This window comes from Anomalospiza imberbis, chromosome 9 (genome assembly GCF_031753505.1).
Source record: "Anomalospiza imberbis isolate Cuckoo-Finch-1a 21T00152 chromosome 9, ASM3175350v1, whole genome shotgun sequence".
Taxonomy (NCBI): domain Eukaryota; kingdom Metazoa; phylum Chordata; class Aves; order Passeriformes; family Viduidae; genus Anomalospiza; species Anomalospiza imberbis.
The window spans coordinates 23825217-23845812 of record NC_089689.1 but is presented as its reverse complement, the minus strand read 5'-3'; the positions used below and the strand labels follow the sequence as shown (position 1 = coordinate 23845812).

Below are 20596 nucleotides of genomic sequence, written 5' to 3'. Positions count from 1 at the left end.
ATCACAGACAAACAAAGCTGCATCTGCAAGGTGTGTGGTAGTTCCAGTTACAGAACACTGCATGCTTGTGACAATTCCTGTATTATGTCCCTTTTAGTTAATTTGTAGCAGACCAAAGGAACCCTTTACAGCAAGCAGAGGTGCCGCTCAGCTGCTAAGAAAGCTGGTTTGTGAAAAGCAGGGGCAGGGTGAGTCCAGAAAAATCCAGGTCTATATGTTAAGTACATAAATGAGATGTTCTTTCTTTCTTGAGAAAATTGATTGCAGGATGTTCTGAGGAACAGGGACTTCCAAATGTTCTAGTCATTGACTAGAAAATGTTTAGACAGTGACTTCTTGCTTCTACAAGTAGTGGAATCAATCCTCCTTGGTTTTGTTCATTTGTTTTGGGCACTCTAGTGAAGATGGTGGGAATCGCAGTCTACTTGTATCACCTTGTATTTTTCATGCTTTATTTCATTCCTGTTAAAGTAATTGTCGTAATGTGACAAGGGTCATTGAAAATTGTCTTAAATATTCTTCTCAAGTCTCTTTGAGCTGTGTATTAATTAGGGTGTGAACTTGGCTGGGTGTTGGTTTTGGTGGTTGGCCACCACTGATGCCAAGTGTTCTCCAGAGATTTGCTGCGTGATGTTGGGCAAGTCTTCCTGCCCCACCAGCCTGCTCTGTTGTACTTGAAGTTCCTTGGCACTGATGTTTCTGTCTGGCTGTAGGCATGGCTTCCATCCAGTATGAGAATGGGGGGCCTCAAATACACAATTCTAGTAAAAAACCTCCAAATTTACAGTAAGACTGTTTATTGCCCATAATGGATTAGCTTAACTGTGTCATTCTCATTCTGAGAATCTCATTTAGGCATCAAAGCCATCACCACAGGATGTAAATAGTCTTTCAAAAATTAAGTAAAGATGACACACATGAGCTGTTTTTTAATTCTTTTACTCCAAGTCATGCACGTATTGTGGCTTTTTTTCTGTGACAATTTATTTCAATTTTATTTCTTTATCCAATAATCATTTATTGACTTAAGCCATTTGTCACTTAGACAATCACTGTGATCTTTAATTCTGACTTAAAAATCAATATAATATGAGACATAATTAATATACCTATTGCCAGTGATTAGACAGGTCGACCTTGATTGTCCAGCCAGCAACACACATACAAAGAAGAATGCTAAAAATTGCTTTTTGCAATTACCAATAAAATATACAATTAGCCATCAGGTCAGTGGGAATCATTTGTCATTTATCTGTCCTAGAAAGGAAAATAATGCAGAATGGGACAGAAAATGGAACTCCCTGGATTGGTATCCTCAGTTGATTCATCTATCCAAGATAGCTGAGGTGAATGGAAGAGATGTCGTGCAATAACCTTAAACCAGATAACTGTTGTTTAAAAGACCAAAGTTAAGGAAACAAATTTCACCCCTTCACTAAAGGTCAAACTACCTGACTCCTAAAACAGACCCAGTGAATAACCCTGCTGCCCAAGCCCCTGTGACAGCCTTTCCTCAAGGTTGTAAGATGAATGTAGGGTAATGTTTAACATAACTGGGAAGAGAAGACAGGAGGAAGTGGGATGTGGTGCTGGCAAAGGCATGCACATTATCTCTCTGGTACAGCTAAACTGGATTGCAGGGACTGAGGAGACACATCCTCCATGCCCTGGGAGAAGTCCCACGTCAAGGTCAGGAAAACAGGAGCCAATGCTCCTTCATTTCCTTACCACAGCTTTGTTACTGCCCACGTGTGAAATAAATATCCCTGAGTGGCCAGCCCAGCAGCAGTCACAAGTTTTTTCAATGTGTAATAGCACTCATCCATTAACCATAAATAATCTATATTTATCCAAGGGGTCCTTAACAAAGCCATGTGTACATTGCACAGAGCATTAGGCTATCAAGGTATAAACTATTTAAAGCAGCCAGTGTTTGAATTGTCATTTCTCAAGTTTAACATTATGTTGTTTCAATATCTAAAGCCTCCTTCCCAATGCAGCAAAAATGCAAAACACATTGAGAGAAAATGTAAAACATACTAACTTGATTATTATGAGTGCTCTGGATTGTGTCACAATTCACTATTAATTTAGACCACATTCCAGTGGCTTCTCCCTTCCCTTTGCATTTTGGACCAATCTGTCAGGGAACTACACCACCAATTAAATAAAAAAATGTATATTTGCATCTATGTATTTTAAAGTGCTGCTTGGAGGAAATGTTTGGGATATGCAGTTTAGGGGGCATTACTTTCATTTGCAGCTAGAAGTGGTGGACTGATTTTGAGGGTCACTTCCATAATAAATTTCTTCTGGGCATCAGAGACATCCACATGGTCAATTCTGTGAATACCATCATGGGCTTAATAGTGAGGTTTGTCTCACCTCCTCCCACCCATTAGCCATCATTAACCAAATGATGGTTAAATCCCCTCACTGAGAAACTACTGCAGCCAGAACCAATTTCTGCTTTGAGAGAGATGGAATGGCCTTGTGGTTACAGCTCCAGAATATGGTTCAGCAAAACTGGGTTGTGTTTTTGCATCTTTTATAGACTGCTAATGTGACCTTGGGCAAATAATTTATTCTTGTCCACCTGTAAAGTGAACAAAATTAATTTTCCTATTTCTCAGCTTGAGAACATAAATACTTTGGGGTAAGTTAATATTAGCTAGTGCTATGACAGTACTAGGCACAATGGGATCATCCTCTTAATAGAATTATTGTGAATGTAGTATTTATTTAGAGTATTTTGATCATTGTGTCCAAAGCAGCTGTTGGAAGGAAATGCAAATAATGCACACAATCAGACTTTTCAAAGGAGTGTTTTTAGGACAGTTTTGCTGATTTTCTAACCATAGATTATGCAATCAGTATGGCAGGCATGTATTAAAGAGGCAACAACTATTCCTGGCCATATCTGTTGCTCATTCACAAGTTGAAAAGTCAATCTTCAGAGCACCTTTTAAAAGTCTCACAGAAGGATTTCAACTCCTGGCAGAAAATTGCTCAGAATTCACCCTACATAGCAACAAAAGGACAATGTCATGGTTTATCTCCACCAGAACACTGGACAGATCCCTCTCAATCCGTGAGGTTTTGATGTATTTGTTTTTTGTGCTTGGTGGTGGTAGTAAATTTTGGACAAAGAATTTGGGATCCAAATTGTTCATAGCGGGACAGCCCAGCTGCAATGTCTCTCTCCAGTTTGTACCCAGAGGGGGCCATAAACACCCAGCAGAGCACTCCCATCTGAGTTTCTTGCTTATGGGAGAAGAGCACGTCTCTCAAGGAAGACATCAGCTGCTCGAGTCACTGTCAGTGTGCGTGGGACAATAGTTTGAAGGATTAAGTGACAGACAAAAAAAAAGGAACAACATTGTGATCTGTGCTTGGCAAATCCCATAGGTACATCTCCTGAACAGCAGAGGTTTTCAAAGGCCACCTAGGGTGGTCTAACGGCGGAGTCCTGACCCCAGGGAGAGCAAAGTTTAGCAAATATGTGGCAGAGGTTGGGGAAGATCCTTCTCTTGCTGAGTGGTTCTGCTTTAAAAATGAGCTCTTATTTCTCCAGAGGCACAGGCCTTTTGTGTGCTGATGCTCAGCTGCTCCTCCAAGGGATAAAACCAGATTATGCAGGGTTTGCTCTGGAAAGACTGGAGCTGGGTTCCAGCCTGATAACTCAAAGTCATTAGCTAGGGCTCCAGTGTATCCTTGATGCTTTCTGCCCTTTGTTGTAGTGCCCAAGCGAGGACACTCGTCACTCTACACTCTGCTGTGTCCTACAGCCCAGCGAGTACCTCCAGCAGTACTCTGTCAACCCTGCTGATCTTTTCCACTGACTGGAGAGGGAGCCTGATGCAGGTGTTTCAGTGAAACTTATGCAATCCAGATGTAAATCCAGTGGCAAGTCCCTCAGGATTAGACATGTCTGGAAATGAACATTATTGGGCTGATAAGATTTCTGAGCATTTTTTCCACAGGAAACCCACTGATTTTCATCTCCGGGTTTGGCATGCAAGCTCCCTAAGGCTCCTGGAGAGGCATACCTTGGATTGCCTGTGACAAGATATGAACAGGAGAGCTCCAGCTGACATGAAGGGCCAGGCTGGGATGGCAGTTAGGAAGGAAAAAAACACTCTATTCTTTATTGTCAGCTTTGAAAATGTGTTCAGGAAAGGATTAGATTGTCAAGATTGTAATACTGGTTGCGTAAGAATCGCTGTTTGGAGGAGTCGTTTCTTGGAGAAAAAGCTGAGAGAAGAGACCATTCACTTCATTCCTGCAGATACTCCAAATAAAAAGGGATCAGCTAAACCACAGACAAGCCCCATTTTGCTTGTGCAACTGTTCATTTTTTCCATCAGAACTCAGACCATGGAGCTAAAATCCTAAGTAATGAAAACCTTCCTTGCAGCCCATGGCTGTGCAGTGCCCTAGACCAGGCTGAGATTGAAGTCAAATGGAGTTGATCCCCAATTCTCCAAGCTGCAGCAGGGCAGACCATGGTCTGAGCTCCAATCTTCACACAGATGAAACTGCTGCAGTGGGACTGGTTTCCAGGCTGATGTTTTTCATCTCTCAGTTACTGAGAGCCTGAGAGGAAGCAGAGAAACGTTATCAATTCCCTCTGCTCCACACCATCTGTCTTTCTCTACTGGCATACCTGACAGCTCGAAAATGATCAGGTAGCAGCTGCTTTTTGATTTCTTCTCTTATCTCTAATCCACTGTCTCATGAAATGGCACGTTAATGCTTTAAGGACATTCTAGCCAGGAGAGTGTGCTTTCCCCTCTAGCCAGCAGGTAGAGCCAGCAAGCCTTGCATGTGTCACAGGTTAATGGCAATTTCACCGAAACCTGGATAAACAGATAGCTTCCTCTCTCCCTTCCTCCCTCACACAAAGTCTTGACTCTAACAGTAATCCTAAAAACCTCTACAGGGAATGAAGCATCTCACAGTTGGAAAATACTTGCACAGGTGACCTTCTGTAATGAATATTTCGGCATTTGCTCAAGTGACTGCACAAGTAAGACCAGGAGATGGGAATCTTATTGGATGTAAATCAGCATCCAGACTGAGGCAGCTCTGTGTTTGAGGTTTCTTTTTTTTTTTTTTTAAGTAGGAAAGCAGAAAACAAAAAATAATAACTTGCTGTTTTCCCCTTACACTGCAAGGGGTGGAGGGCCCAGGAAAGGCTGGTCTGGGCATGTTTGAAGCCAAAGTCCGCTTGTTTCTTCTTCTCCACTGCAATCATGACTTTGAGTCATTTTCTTCTTTCTTAGGCATTTAAAAGTGTCCCACCAGAATTTCTTTTGGCTCAGGAGTTTCACACTGGCCACTACCTGTGCGCTTCAGACTCCATCAGAACTCACCTGCCTGTCCCATAGTCTGGGAAATGGCCTTAAACCCTGTGTTTTACAAAAAACTACACTTCAGCTTGTATAAAACATACTGTTAGATCTAAGACAAAACCTAAATAAGTCTATAGACAGCAGTTATATATAAAGAACATATAAAGAATTTTTCATTATAGCATATGTACACAAATATTTTTGATCATATTTGTGAATCCTTAGACTGTTGCATTTCAGCCTGTGATTAGTTTGAATAATTTCATTTTAATATCATTAATGACCATAGGTTTAATTTCTCTTTTCAAAAACATTACTGATATTATCACCAACAATTCACGTTTTATATAAAACATGTAGTTACTCTTTTTCCCCCAGTGCTTTTAAAATCCTTTTGAAACTGCTCTCCAGTCCAATTTCTAAGCTTTCCCAGCACAGCCATTTACCTCTGATAGGCACAGTTTTTCAGAAAGAGGTCAAGGATGGTGAAAGTTGCTATCACATCACAAGAGTTGATAGTGCTACTTTCCCCTCAATGCTTTCTTTTGCTTGCCTTGCAAGGCCTCTTTCAGTTCCCTTGACCCCGCTGCCCTGCTCCTTTCTACTGATACAAGAGAATTAATAATAGAGCTCCGGTTTTCACCGGAGCTGCACAACCACTGGGATATGGCAGTAAAACACACAAGCAAACGCTCAAAACAGCAAAGCCCCCCCACCTCCTGAGATCCATTTTCCTTGGTGCCTTTGATCTGGGGCAGGTGGGAAAGAAAGCAAAAGGCCTTTGGGAGAATTATGACCGCAGTGCCTTCCTAGGTGGCACGGCCGCTTCCTTGAGAGTCGCGGTGCCATTAATGGCTCCTTTGTGCCAGCGTGTATCAGACCACCAAGGCATTTACCCAAAGGCTAGAATGAGTGTAGAATAAAAAGTAACATTTTGCTGCTTCTTTCTGAAGGTCAGATTCATTTCAGTCACACAGCAGCTCACGCTCAGGCAGATGGGTAGTGGGACAGCAGATTGGGGGAAGAAGAGGTTTTCTCATCTCTGTTCTGTGGGAACAGCCATGACTTCTCACATAAATGTACTCTCCCTCCCCCACCCCAGTTTCCTGAAACCACTGGACAAATCCCCTTTTGATCCACCTTCCAAAATCCGCTATCAAAGAGAAACAGCTTGTCTCTTTCCACAATGTCATTGTGGCCTAAAAGGGCAGCACTGAGTAAACACCCAGTTCTGTTCATGTTTTCTGCAGTTGCAGTTGTGTCTTGCCAGGACTGCCAAAGTTACGGGTAAGACTTCCCATAATTTTCAGAGATTACATACGGGACAGGTGATATGGGTAGCCTTCTGTCAGTTGTGTACAGAAAAGGTCAAAGAACTATGGGAGTTCCCTCCCAGACTTGTGAAGAATCATTAAAAAGCAGAAGTCTCTGAAAATGGTGTTTTGCATCTAATGGATTGAATGGAGAAATGAGCAGGTTGTACAAACTCTTTGTCAGTGCTTTGCCCTATCAGTGGTGTCAGGCGTGAGGAAACTCTAATTGTACCTGAACAGGGGACAGGCAGATTCTCCTACAGAAATCTCTGTGCCCCTTGCCCTATCATCCTGCTCCTGCCACCTCCTCTCCTCCCCCTGGGCCTGGTACTCATCCACAGACCACAGCCATGCAGTTGTGCCCATTCCACAGGAGAATGTGGAACCTCTTGTTGTGGTGGACACGTTCAGGAATGCTTTCAAACTATATGGAGGCAGAAAGGCTGCTGAGTTTGCCTCAAGCAGTGCAAAAGCTGTCTTAAAACAAAGGCAGAAATGTGACTATCAGGTTAATCTGCCCTGTATCCAGCTGCCTTGCTTTGAAGAGAAACACAAGTACATTATTTCCCCATTTTTCTTGAGTCTCCAGAAAACCCTTTAGAGTGAAGGCTGAAGACACAAACGCTGAAGTGCTGAGTGTCCAAGGCAGTGTTTGAGTGGAATTTCAATTTACAGCCACAGTGGCTGAGGAAAAGTCATCGTACTTTTGAAACAAAAGAAAGAAACAGAAAAGAAAAATATCAAAGGGATGGTAATGTATCTTTATAAGATCTTTTCTGATAAATTTTCAGTAAAGGTCAGAGAAGGCCATTCAGACTGAATAGAAAAAAATATGCTTGAACCCATGGTCATTAGGTTGTCTTGACTTCTCCAGTCTCTTGCATCTGTGAGTGAAGTATTGAAACTGGAAACTGAGAGTGATTCCTTTCCCCAGCTACCATTCTCAGACAGCACTGCTCAGTTGTGTAACTCCCTGAAGACATTAAAATCTATTTCCCTTCCTGTAAGAAAAGATTTTCTTTTCCTTTTCTTTAGACATTAATTACAGGGTCACTGACTTTGGCAGATTATTTGCTAAATTGAGTTGCATCCCGATATCCTATATTTTATTGGGATGACCACCCATCTTGACACCCAGCTTGGGCTTGGCCTAAGATTATCCAACAATGGAATTGTGATTCTTTAAAGGGAGAGGATGAATGGCTGCTCTACAGTGATCTAAGATCATTGAACAAAGCCACAAGCACTCACCTTTCTCCAGCTCCTGGCCATATGGACCAGGTTCTATTTTTACCTCAACACCAACAATCACAGAGTTGCATGGGGAGTTTAATCTACTAGGTGATCTATCTAAAAAAAAATTAAAACATTGCAAATGTCTTCTTGTCAGCGTAGTTTTAAGCTGGATAAAAGAGAAGGACCGAATCCTCCATAACTGTGATTGTCACCACAAAAAGGTCACAGGAGTAAATGCCTGCCCTGGCATAGCAAGGTCCTGGTGAGCTTTGGGAGAACTAGTATTTCCTCCTGGAAATGGAAATTCCCCCAGGAACAGACCACAGGAAAGCACCGAAGAGCTGTGAGCCTCAGATGTTGTCAGTATCTCCACTGTACAGAACTCTCAAACCAAAGAAAGGCACTCATCACCTGGCCCAGGTAGGGGCTCAGAGGGAGCCACAGAAGAAGCTCAGGTTTGTCTCACACCAGCAGTAGGTTCATGTGGCAGAGGGCACACAAACTGGTTCCTGGGTTCAAAACTCTTACACATCCCTTGCTTTCACATCTTGGTCTCTGGTTTTATGTGACACAGTTGCAGAGCCATTCACTGGGTTGCCATAAACCCTCACTATTCTACTGCCCATTATCAAATTGAAACAAGCTCTCTGGCATTTTAAATTGAGAGATTTTGTAAAAGAAGTCCAAAAAACAACTTTTCAGTTTGTGTTTTGAAGTTGATGATAGACAATCTCATAATTTAGTAGCTATGACCACAATGTGATTTAATACAGAAATTCAGCCTTCCCGATGCTTAGTGCAAAAAGCAGTGGCAGAGATTTTTATTTCCCCACCTGCAGGGAGGGGCTGAAACCCCAGGGCTGGTGGAGACAACCCCTGGCTGCAGTTTGGGATCAGCACAGTGTCCTTGCAGAGTCGTGGGTCTGGCTGGGGCATTCCTTCATCAATAGGCACCATTTATCACCAAGATGCGGCTGGGTTCCAGCAGCGACAGAAGGAAAACACTGGCAATGTTTTCATTAAAAGGTACAAAAGATTTGCAGTGTAGCTGACAGAGGCCATATGTGACCTGCTCAGTGTTCAGCAGGGCTGATAAAGAGCAAAAGGAGTGTCCTGTGAAGGTAAAGCTATACCTCACCTTAATGAACAGCCACTCAGGGGTAGGAGGTGGGAGAGGACGATCAGATTTCCTCTGACCTGGAGTTCAACTTCTTTGGATGCAACCAAGAGTGGCTGTGATAGCAAGGTAGCTCAAAATAAAGAGTGAGAAAAGAGAGAGAACCTTTTTTTCTTCCTTAATGGAAAAGCTTGGCCTGGGTCTGTTCACAAGCTGCCAGCAGCAGCAGTGATCTGCATGCAGACCACTGTGTTCTGCATGTCACAGCAAAACCTTACCAGGAAAAGAACCAGGATGAGTGAAAAAATGTCTCCTGATTTCACAGGTGGAAGCATTTTAGAGGTGTGGAGGAGTAAGAACCATCCATTTCCCCCCTGGCAATTTGCATGCCAGTTTTACACACCCGTGATCAGCCGTGGCAATGGCCATGATGAGCATCACCAAGGTCTTGGCAGACAAATTAAGCTCCCCATCCCCTTGGGCTCTGTCAAGAGTTCAGAGAGATGCATCTCCTCATCTTATATCAAGGACACACAGAAGTGCTATAGGACTGTGGGCAGAAATTAAGACAGTTTCTTACAACAGGGAGTCTGCTGTTCTCTCAGTCAACACAAGGTGCCCATCAGTCCTGTTCATCTTCCTGCTACTCTTCTCATCTGCCTGACTTGCTGTGTTTTGCCTGGCATTCCTTAGTTATGTGTTTACAGAATGTTTCATATTTGGTACCTTTTATTTTTTATTCTAGTGTTTTCAGCTGCTACTGTTAAATCACTTAAAAAAATCTCACTGATGTAGCACAGGAGAGATGGTCTGTACAATCATACCAGACATAAAAGAAGAAGGAAACAAACCTCAACCTTACTTCATGCTGTTGAACAACACTTGAATAAATCCCAACATTACCTCAAAGTTAAACCAGAGGTCAGGGATAGAGGACGAGACTTGAAGTTGCTTCATTCCCTGTAGGCTTGAGATCAGAATAAACTACAGCTTGCTTGTAACACCAGGCACTGACACGGAGCCAGCTCTGGGGTGGCACTTGGCAATGCTCAGTCCAGCCAGACCAGAGGCTGCAATTCCTCTGGCTGAAGGCATTTGAGTGCCAATTCACCTGCCAGTGGCTGAGGCCCTGGTTACAGCAGTGCTACACAAACAACACTGCAAATGTTTTATCAATTAGGCATGTGAACCACAGAGAGCTGAATGTCCCCACGGCTAAAAGGTTAATATAAATAACTATATTTAAAAACATTATTTATTGTTTCTTCAAGTAGCAGGCCTTCACAGCCTCTGTGGCTGGGATATGGTTTCACAGAATTTACGTGGGCACTTGTTGAGGTGTGGGGGGGGGGAGGATTGTGTTCCAGCAGCCTGACACCCTCTGCTTGTATATCACTTATTACTCACCTCGCTCCTGCCCTCTGCTCGCCTCCTTCACCGCCCCATCTGTGCAAAGGAGGCTTTGTAGAGCTGGCAGGGTCGGTGATTAATTACACAAAGACAAACAGAGTTAATATTCTTCCTGGATAGAACTAATTACTCAAGTGTTTGCTTTTATAAACCTCAGATTGATTGTTTCAGAGACAAATCAGTCTAATTGAAAAGACCGTTTGTTTCCAAGAGAGGAAAAATAACATGTTTGTGCATCATGGATTGGGGGGGCTTTTTTTCCTCTCCTTTTCAAAAGGGAGGCAATGGAAGAGTTGGTGCATATTGTTGCACCCTCACTGGACATCAGAGTGGTTGTGCCTCAGCCATTCCCAGACCATTTCCCCTTTCACACAAGCTGTTATTTCTCTCACCAGCACTTTGTGGAGGATCGTGGGGTGTGAGATGGAGGGTATGCACATATTGAAAAGCAGTCCCAGCCCAACATGCTCAGGATTTAGCTGAACAAAGACAGAAAAAGAGAAGGGGCACAAGATACACTCATGTCTTTTTCTTGTATGTTCTCTGAATCAATTCATGAAGCCTCTCACATCTGGGGAACTGAAAACAACTGGCATATCATTTCTGCTCCAGTGCACTCAAAACACTTTATTGCCTTTCTGCTGCCTTAGTCTGGTGTGTCACCTCCTACTCTCTCCTCTCCTTGGCACCTCACCATCTCAGAGCACTTTGAACTCCTTTGTCTTTCCTTGCAGCCAACCCTCTCTGATGTCTCCTTTCACTGATGTCGCCTCTGACCCTTTTCATTTGTATTTGTTCCTTTCCATTAGATTTAAGAAGACAGGATTGGATTCGTGGAGCAGCCATGGGACAAGAAAGCTGCCTGGGTGCCATGACAGAAAGCACTGAGACATGAGACAAGGTACAACAGAGAGCTGGCATGAAATTCATGCCTGGCCCTTCTCCCCTGAGAAACCTGGCCCAATGGACTGAAGCAAGGAACTGGAAAAGGGGCTGCATTTCAAGAGGAACCTTGAGTATTGCTATACCAAGGTGTCCAGGAATGTGGACTGAGGTCAGGCATCTATCTGCAGCTCCTGATCCCACTTACAGTACTGACCTGCTCTGCTAATGTCTGTATCACTGTCCACATGGTCTGTTGGGAGTGAAGGGAAGAAGTTCTTGCTGTGGAATTGAGCTTGTGAGTGAGCAGGATACTTGCAGGCCATTCAGTTTGGGTTTCTCTTAGCTAGGGAATTACACTGGTCATGATGTTGCAGAAGGCAGATGAAATTCTGTGCCCTTTGCCACGTGGGCCAGCAGACTACTTCCCAGTTTTGGCTCCAAAAATCTCTCAACAGAGATGCACCCCATCAGTTTTCTGCCTGCTGTCTGTCACCTGAGTGAGGCTGCAGGACATGAAGGCCACCTTCCATTCTGGCTAGAAGTAATCAGTCTTAGATTATACTTGCTTAGTAATGACTGAGACAAGGGAAAACCACCTCCAAACAAGTCAACTGTGCAGAGTGGTGCACTGAGGGACAGGAGGTATTTCCAAAGGAAGGTGATGTAGTACAGGAGCAGGAGGCTGATCTGAGAGTGAAAAGGCAATACAGCCCTAGGAGCTCTCAGAGGAGGTATGAGAGAAGCACCTGAGACCATGCAAGAGTTACTGGCATCATCCTGGGAGAGAAAACGTGGAGGCTTTGCAGACAGAAGGAGAACCATATGCAAAGAAACCATCTCCCACTGCTAGTTTTCAGCTGCTTGTTTTCAGCTGTGCTTGGGAAAACACAGCAATAGGGTCATTCTTCATAAATAAACACTCATAGCATCTGCTGCTTCGCCAGGGAAAAAAACACTGCAGGCATTTGCTAACTAGCCATTTCTGAGAGGAACAGAAATCTCACTGCTGGATTAAGCTGGGAAAGAAGTGGAAGGAAACCCCAATAAAACAAGTCCGGGCTAGTTGCTGTCTAGCTTTTTTTTTTTTTTTCTAAAATAAAAAAATATTTAATGCAAATTTCTCCATTCTCCACCACCACCAAAGTCAGGTGAGCATTTTGCACCTTGAAAGAATACAAACCATAAAGCAGACAAACACTTTTTCAGGAATGTTCTCATTGGGCAATTAGCCAGCCCTCTTCTTCGGCCATGACAACAATTATGGCATGCTGCTGCCTCCTGCACTTTGACTTAGGACGAGAAAGCCCAGCAGTACCCTGTAAATCCCAGCTCTGCTGACAGCCAAAATCAGGAGCAGCTCCTTCCCCTGGGAAAAAGATTTGTGAGAAAGATGCTGAGCTTTCCTTACCCATATGCTTTCTGTTCTCACTACATCTATGCCTTCACCTGCTTTTTGTTTATCTCTGTCACAAAATTCATGTGTGAGAGCCTAGAACTGAGAAGGATTTTCCTTTTCCCTTCCCCACTTCCCTTCCCTCAAGAGAAGACACTTCTAAGTATTTGAGCATTTTATTACAAAGGGCTTTTCTCCAACTCCTAGCCTTCCCTTGCTGTCCCTCCCCTTTGTTCTGGATGAGTTATATGGTGTCAAGTGTCCACAGCAGCCATCCCTGCTCCAGTCCAGCACTGCAACATGCAGGAGATGCATGGTGGAGAGGGAAGAGTGCAGAGAGAAAGGGAACTACCGGATATTAAAAATTGCTGACCCTTTACAATCATTAATGCTGAGAGAGGATATATTTTTCATGTGGGAGGGCTGGGCAATTTTCACAAAATTGGTGGGCTGTTTGGTGATCAGGCAGAAATTCAACTGCAATAACATGTTCTCCAGTTTCCTAGCTGAATACCAGGAGGTTTGAAGGTGAAGCCACAAAGGTTGACATGTTTGATCGAACCTTTCCTGCTCTTGGTAGGGGTTACTGCTCTGAGTGTGATGCACATCATTATGGAGGTAACAACAATAACTTTCCTGCTTCAATTTCAGGGCTGGTTCCACAGAAAGCACCTGCTGGTACTGCTGTAATGGAGAAATGCTGCAGAGCAACAGCCTTTCCCCAGGATTAGTGGGAGCAGTCAATGGAAATTATTTGAGACATCTGCTCTTTCCCTGTTTCACTGGCAGCTATCATTTCTTATTTTGAGTTGCTAATAACAACCACCAGCCTGATCAGCGGTAATTCCTCTCTATGTATGGCAAAGAAAATCAGAGTATTTTTTTACAGAGCGGGAAAAGCAAAGGACAGGGGAAAACAAGGCTTGCCCAGCACCACCCAGTAATCCAGTGGCATACAAACAGATCTCACAAGGCCTGATTCAGCAACAGAGCCCAGAAGAAATGCTACCTGACAGTAAATGTTTCTTAAGCATGCATGCACATATACACAGATGGCAAGGTAAAAATTGCACGTAATATTTGGTAGCAGTGCTGCAAATTGGAACATGTCAGAAGCAGCCCCAACTTTCAGTGTCAAACAGACAACGATTGAGCCAGTCATCCATAGAACCACCTCCCTCTTGCTGTCCTTCTTCCTGACATCCCAGGGACCTCATCTCATCATTGAATGCCAACAGTCAAATGCCAAATATGAAGAGTTTTCCCAAGTGTTTCATGACAAGAGGTTTGTGGAGATTAACATGCCTGAAACTAAACTGACTTTACAAAAATCAGGCTGCAGTGCTCTGGAATTTACTACACAAATACACAGCCTTTCTGCAGGTACTTCTGCTTTTTATTTTAAATCTATGGAGTCTGGCCAGAATTTACAAAGGGAGAGGAGAGGAGAGGAGAGGAGAGGAGAGGAGAGGAGAGGAGAGGAGAGGAGAGGAGAGGAGAGGAGAGGAGAGGAGAGGAGAGGAGAGGAGAGGAGAGGAGAGGAGAGGAGAGGAGAGGAGAGGAGAGGAGAGGAGAGGAGAGGAGAGGAGAGGAGAGGAGAGGAGAGGAGAGGAGAGGAGAGGAGAGGAGAGGAGAGGAGAGGAGAGGAGAGGAGAGGAGAGGAGAGGAGAGGAGAGGAGAGGAGAGGAGAGGAGAGGAGAGGAGAGGAGAGGAGAGGAGAGGAGAGGAGAGGAGAGGAGAGGAGAGGAGAGGAGAGAGGTTTGGTTGATTGGAGGAGTTCCCTGCTGCTGTTAATCCATTGAGCAGGCAGACATCTTGCAGGACTCATATTTCAGTTTTTCAAGCACAGTTTAGTGTTACACCAAGCAAACCCCCTCCAGAATATCTACAGAAATGCTATAAAGGAGTCCTCCTTCCAACTCTTATCTCACAGCAGAATGAGAAAAATTGGTAACAGAGAAGAGACACCATGATTTTTCTCTCTTTCTATTGCATTTGTTTTCTGGCATCCTATAATACCATTCTATAACATTGTGTCATGTGCTGAATGCTTTTCTGTGAAAATAAAAACATGGAAATATGTTTTTTCCTTCAGGAGAGAAAAGCAGTTGATAGGAGCATTTTGTGGTCAGATATGGCTACTGTAAATTTTATTGAATTTGAAACAGACACTGAGAGGCAAACCACTTTGCAGATGTCAGGGCAATTCGATCTGCAAGGAACCTGATCCTACAAGCTTCTGCACTGCACTGACTTTCAAACATTAGGAAATTTTAAACATCTGAAACAATCACTAGAAGTTAAATGTTATTGCTTATTGGTAAGCACAACCTTGTAGCCCACAGAAAGGATTTGAGGATTTGACCAAACAGGCAAAGATCAGTCCCTCCGCCTAGGTTTAGCTGCACTGTCCAATTTAGAGACAGAAACAATATTCAGATCAGAATGCCGCTGGTCAGGACAGACAGATCCATACTGGTCACTCTGGTCTGTGGCTGAGTCCTCAATATGCTGTGTGACTGGAGGCATGTTTGGGAATGCTGCTAATGCAACAGGTCTCACCCCAGCAAGATATTTTTCCACCTCTGAGATGTTAAGAGTTTTAGCAATTACTCATTTGAGGTCTTTCTGAGGCAACAGATAAAAAAAATTATTATTTAGGGTAACCATATTTTCATAATTAAAACTTGGGATTTTTTAGGGTCAATATTTCTCACGACTGCAAAACAGTCTGAATGCCCTTTCTATGGTCTTCTGAAAATGTCAGCTTTCGATTATGCCTCAATATGTGTATATATCTCAGAGAAAGGACATGGGGGTTTATTTTGCCAAGTAACACCACATTCTGATGAAGTTCATTAATATAGCTGATGGGAAAAGGTCATCTCTGTCCCTGCACTAAATACCATTCTTTTGACATTTGGATTTCAGCCTCCACTAGGGTCAAAGAGAGTGAAAAAAAGAAAACCACCAAAGTCTTAGAGGATGTAAATACTTAATTTTTTTTTTTTGTTGTTCATAAATCATAACAAACCCTATAGTGCACACCTACACAGCTGCACATTCAGGAAAAGGGAGACTGACTGGGCCAAGGGCATGAGGTTTAGATTTCCTGGAAAGTACCAAAGGAGCTCTTTAAAAAGCAGCCATTTATCTTCACCTGAAAAAAAAAAAAAAACCTCACAAATTTCAGGACACCAAACTAAGGGTTCACTTTGACCCAGTGAATCAGAATCTTTGACTCAGAATCTCCTTCACACACATTGAACAAATCCCACTTGAAGCAGAAGATGGGATCAGACTGGAGCTTCAGTGAAACAGCTGAGCAAACAGGAATTCTGGGGATGCTTTCTCACATCTGTTTTTTGCCTGTGTCTAATGAGGATGCTGCATGCACCTTTCTCAAACACCTAAGGTCCTGCCCTGCTCGGGGTTGCACCTCAAACAAACATTGTTTTGTTAGAAGAATTGAACACAGATTATGTTGAAATCAGTTAACAGGAAAACACTTGCATGAGACAGATTTTCTAAAGGAAGCTACTGAACAATAAGAAAAAGAAAGTTTTGTCTCACAAGAACTGGGCCAGAACTAGACAACTGCAGCATATCAACTGCAGTTTGATACTATTTTCATTCAGCCTAAAACTTCTTGAAAACCAAATTGAAATACTGAAATGAAAAGGCTAGGAGTTTATTACCTTGTTGTAGCACAAGCATTCCTTCTCAGGAGGCAAAATCTGGAGGTAATAGTTTTAAGCCAGAAAATCTCTTTGGAGGGTAAGATTGTAGTAATTCTAGAGGATTTTTTCATAGCTTCTTAGCATGAAAATATCCTGCCATTACGTAGAAAGCAAGGCTCTACATCAGCAGTTTGTTCCAAGTTATTCTCTTTTGACCTGCCTCTGAGCCAAGCCCCAAATTTAATGTTCAATGCTTGAATCATGCATTACAAGATAAAACAAAGTCCCCAGAGTCCTCCACTCCACTACAGCTATATAAAAATAAAATTATTTCAGGCAGAGAAGTCACAAACAAGCCAAACACAACAGGGCTGTAACATGCAGCCTGACATTGTTGGCTCTAAACAAACAAACAATTGCGCATTCATTTTGACAAATATCTGAAGAGCTGCTCTACACAGAGAGAAGAGTCATGGGGCCAATATTCATTCCCAGGCAAGTCCACTGGCTTTGGTGGAGTCACTCAGTAGGCTTGCAGAGCCATTGTGTGTCTCACTTCCAGCAGTCTCCAAGCACATCTGAATCACATTCTTCCGCTAACCGTTTCCTCTCCCCCTGCACAAAAGCAGCCCTAACATAGGGAGCAGCAAAAAGATCAGGCTTTGTTATCTTTTCTGCCTGCTCCAATATTTCAAGTGCTTTGGGGGCTTGCTAGTTCCCTTGAACAGCAGCCATTCCTTGGTTTATTTGGCATAAATTATACAATTATGTTTCATATCATCACAAGGCATCCGCAAATGAATAGCAGACACCCCCGCTGCACTCAGCCTGTTTAAACAGGATGCCGGCAGAGGAAAGAATGTGTAATACAATGACTCCACACTATTTCCAATGGCAAGCGCCCTTTTACACCTGCAAAAATAGAGCTGGGCCAGGCTGGTGGTACAGGCATTGTCTCTTCCAGATACATGCCCTGCTGTTGTACCAGCCACTGTTTTCATTATGGCTTGGTGTGCTGGCCTGCCTTCTACATGGAACTCATCCTCTACCTGAGTGGTTAGCGTTGAAAAGGCAAGTAACAATAGAAAGTAACAATAGGTTGTAAAGACCTTGCTGGAGCTACACAGTTTCACTGAATAGCACAGCAAAGTTTCACTGAATGAACATGCTGCTGAACCTGACCCTCTGGTTGCCATAGAAGCAAAAAGCAACTGTTTCAGTTCCTCCACTGTGAAATTTGTCATAAATTAGGGTTCTACTGTCAATAGACTTCAGATTTCACTGGCCGCTCCATGTGTGAGCTCTGGTTGAACATTTCTGTTTATAGTTCAGGTGCAAGCCATAATCCTCAGCTTTCATCCAGGATCACTTTTGAGGCATTCTTCATCACATCAGCTTTCCAGAGAGCTTCAGCAACCCTTCTTTACCTCTCTGATGAGGTCTGGACCAGCTGTTGCAAATGGTGATGTGGTGGAGTCTGGGAATGAGATGGACCATCTTGGACATTCAGATGAATCACTTTGGACACTGAGAATCCTTTCAAACCTTCTCTGGTTGCTACCAGACTTTCTGATCTGGTCCTTAAATAGGCCATGGGCGCATGCTCTTGTTTAAAGGAATGACTCACCAAATCCTGCAGGAAAGCTCTCAAGAAAATAATGTGGAACCTTACCCTATTTTGTGTAGGAAAAGTATTTCCCCAACAGTAGCCATGTCAAGAAAAGGTTTTGTGTAAAACTTGTCACGAATATACTTAAGGAGGAAAAAAAAACTGAGAAACATGAATTCTCCAGGCACTTCCAGATGGGAGGATGAGATGCCCCATCATCAGCTGTCAGCTGTCATTGGATGATGAGACAACTTTGATATTTAACACAGACCTTTAAACCAGATGCAGCGTTAGATTAAAAACTATAAACCTGTTTAATTGTTTGGCATTATGCAAGGAACGGTTTGTTTAATTAGAAGGTATTTGGCAACTTGTTAGATTGTAAAATGTTTGACAATATGCCAGTCAGACCCTCCAAGCGATAACAGCAACATCAGACACGTACGTGTTGTACATTTTGTGCCGCATGTGTGATACATTCTTCAGTGGAGCCATTCCAGAGTGGAATTTAACGGTGGGGGAAGGTGTCAGATGAGCAATGCAATTATTTTGCAAAATAGCTACTGCACAAACAAAGTCAGTGAAGGATTTTTTGAGGCTAAATCCAAGCAGGACACCTGCAGTTTTGGTCCTCAGGGTCTCCCGTTCTTACCATCTCCACTGGAGTGCTCGCCCCACACACACTGGGAAACTCTTTTTTACTAACCCTTGGTACATGATTCAAAGCACCTCACTTAAATCAGTCTTTTAATGGCTGACTGTCACATCCAGTTGAAAGAGATGGACAGACAAAAGACATTAAGATAAAATGCTCATCCTACAGTGAATTGGCTTTGCTGTGATTGCCAGTGAAGGAGAAGACACAGCAGGATGGGCAGCAGGACACCCACCCAGACATGAGAGAGCCATCCACACCCAGGCATTTCTGCTCAGGTTATTGTGCTCCCTGCATGTGCTTTAAAAAGGGAATGTTAATTGGATACCAGCACAGTCCTTTGCCTTTTCATTGGAGGCAGCCAACTTCATTGCATTGAACATGGTGATACAAAAATAAACAAATTGACAACCCAGTAATTTCACTGATTGGAAATGTGAAAGGAGCAGGCCTTTTAGGATTATATCAGGTAACACAGCTTCCAGCTAGAGAAGCCTTGTGTATTTTTTTTCCTGATCATTCAGAGTTTGTTCTAGCAGAGAGAGAAATTGTAATAATGAAAAATACACTGACAGAGCTGCTCAAAAAACATGTTTAAAATAGGCAAATTTTGATCCAGCTTGGTTCAGCAAAACTTTCTGATTGCAGCAGCTAAATTTTTGGCATGAGAGGAATAGGAAGTAATCATTTTTATTTCTTTCCTTTTGTTCTTTAAATGTTAAAATGTATCTGTCAGTGATAGTGTTCTGATTTGCTATTTGAACATGAATATACATCAGTCACTGCAGTGCATTAATTTGTGCATCCTCCCGTACCTAACATAATGTTTCAGCATTGAATGGAACACATTATCTTGAAGCCAATTCTGAATAAAGACATTTCAAAATATTGGAATTATTTGCAGACTGGAAATTTTGGTGTTTTTGTCAGTTTTTATTAAAAGCACATATGAGCAAACTGTCTAAATCTTTAAAAATGTAATAATCTGGCTCAATTGCAGTTTCTCTTTTATTTGCTATCACACAGTTGGGTAATTTTTTTTTCTCATTAAGCTAATAAACCTGATTCCTATTCCTGCTCTAGGTTACCCATTATGCTGTCAGAAAATCACTTCAGTGTTCTGTGCTTACATTCTCCACCAGGAAAATCCTACAGCTGGGAGAGTTAGAGACCTTGAGAGATGATACCAGCCAAATATTCCTCCATTCTGCTTTTAGAGACTTACAAGGCAGAGTCTCGAAATCCAGGCAATCTATCCCTGTAGTGTTTTTTCCATCCCCTTAAAAAGGTTTTCCTCCTGTCTAACCCAAAACCACCGCTGCAGCAATTTAAGCCCATCACTTCTTGCCTTATCCCCAGTGGATATGGAGAAGAGTTCATTACTTCCCTCTTTGCAGCAGTCTTTAACATATTTGAAGACTGTTATCATGACTGTCTCACAGTTGTCTTTTTCCTAGACTAAACAATCCAACTTCTGTCAATCTTTTTCACAGAAGTTCTACTCTCAGTCCTTCTCACCATCTTTATCATTTTCCACTATTTTCTCTTATTTTGTAGCCACCATCACACTGTCCTCTCTTTGGCACCTTCTTGTTTTTTATCTTTGTGATGGGAATAATTTTTCTCGAGGTGCACAAGCACCAGCTGGCACAATCCAGGCTTTGGTGATGGGGCACTGCTGTTACACCAGTAAACAAGAGCAGAATACCATAGTATCAGAACCACATTATCAGAATGTGGAAACAACATCCCCTCAGCCATAGACCTCAGGGCTCTGTGTTAAAATATGAAGAGATTAAATGCCAGTCAGCTCAAGCTGATCATTGGCATGAAATGCCTCTTTGCTTTGCTTTTTGTTTTTGTTTTTTTTTTTTTTTTAATTTTATTTTCAAAGAAGAATTCTAATGAAAAAATGTTCGAATGAGGTCTAGAAGCAAAACTTCT

General features: G+C 42.7%; 1 long non-coding RNA gene across 1 annotated transcript in view; it reads right to left on the bottom strand.

Annotated features, from left to right (window-relative positions):
* Nucleotides 1-2511: 2511 nt before the first annotated feature.
* LOC137478701 (uncharacterized) overlaps nt 2512-20596 on the bottom strand; it is a 99549-nt gene continuing 81464 nt past the window's right edge. The window contains exons 3-4 of the long non-coding RNA XR_011001740.1: nt 7919-8017; nt 2512-4596 (exon numbers count right to left, since the gene is read on the bottom strand). This is a non-coding gene — a long non-coding RNA (uncharacterized lncRNA). The remainder of the gene's footprint in view (nt 4597-7918; nt 8018-20596) is intronic.